The sequence below is a fragment of the Psammomys obesus genome, unplaced genomic scaffold (assembly GCF_907164565.1).
Source record: "Psammomys obesus unplaced genomic scaffold, mPsaObe1.curated_primary_1811, whole genome shotgun sequence".
NCBI lineage: Eukaryota > Metazoa > Chordata > Mammalia > Rodentia > Muridae > Psammomys > Psammomys obesus.
This window is the reverse complement of record NW_026596117.1, coordinates 27502013-27503524: the sequence shown is the minus strand read 5'-3', so window position 1 is coordinate 27503524 and position 1512 is coordinate 27502013.

The window sequence follows — 1512 nt, the reverse complement described above, 5'->3', positions numbered from 1 at the left end:
GGCAGTTTGTAAAGAAGTTAAAAATAGAATACCATATGACCCAGCACTCCTAAAAGAAAGGATATCACCACCTTATAAAATAACAAATCCCAGTGCTCACTGCAGCCTTGTTCAAGATAGACAAGATATACAAATCGCCTGCACAGTCATTGACCAATGAATGGATTTTCTCTCACAAAAAAAAAAAAGGAATATTATTCAGGCTTAAAAACAACTTTAAAGATGTAATATACAATGTGAGGGTCAAAACTGATAAAATTGTATTGTGTTTTCTTAAAATGTCCTTAGGTAGGTGGTTTTTCACTGTAGATTACAAAAAGGTGGCTGTGAAAGGCGACAGACCTGTAACTTTGTCCTAGTAACAACAGTCTCTATCAGCATCTAACAATGACCCAAACACAACCCCTTCCTAATAGTGTCCCCAAGTCACCCCATGTGTCTAACATAATTGGAGGTATTTTTAGGACACTTAAATGTTCCCTTTCCTTCTGCCCAGGTTTAACAGAAAAGCCACCGAGCAACCCTGGGAGAGGTACAGATTTCTGGTGCCCACTGTTTGGGAGAAATCACAGCTATTTCTGGTGTTCACTGTTTGGGAGAAATGGTAGAGGCACAGAGAGGAGAGGCTCCGATCATTTTCCTGCTGACTTCAAGTGTTCTCGTTGTGGGAATCTCTCACAACTGTATTATGGCTTGACTCAGGAATGTCCCCCTATCGGCTGCTGTTCTGAACAGTTGGCCTACAGTTGGCAGCTCTGTTTTAGGGGGCTGTGAAGCCCCCTTTAAGGGATGAGGCCTTTATGGCAGAAGGAGGCCACTAAGGATGAAACTTTGAAGGTTGTGGCTGACTCCTGTTCTGGTCCTGCTCCCTCTGTGTCCCGGGTCTTCAGGATGCGAGGCACACCAACCACACACCCGGCTGCCATGACCTCCACTACGGCTTTCTCACCACAGGCCAAAGAATCTCTCCTTTATAAGTTATCCGACATTTGGCCTTAGCCCTGCAAAATGAACACATGTAGGTTAAGCTAATGTTACTGGGCATTAATAAAAGTAAGTGGCAAGATGCCTACATATAAGAAACAAGATTTCTTATATTTTAAGGCATCCAAACCTAGCTTCTTCACTTTTGTTATATTTCTGGTTTAAATTATACTATCTAAACTTGTTTTTCTAACACTCAAAACACAGATAGCGATTTTCTGGTCTCTGTCTGAGTCTCAGGGCTTGGGGTGGTCTGGGTGAACATAAATTCTAAGCCAGCAGAGTATAGCTCCAAGGGTGGGGTCCTCCTGGTGGCCTAATGTTTCTTTGATTGCCCCCAAGAATTTCATACACCATCTTCACAGCTATAGTGCACTGAGCCTGTGCCTGGATGAGGGGTGGGAGTGGGGGGATTGGTCGGGGCCAGGGATCCGGGCACAGGGGATGGGAACAGGAAACAGGACAGGGGCCACTGGGGATCACACACACACACACACACACACACACACACACACACACACACACACA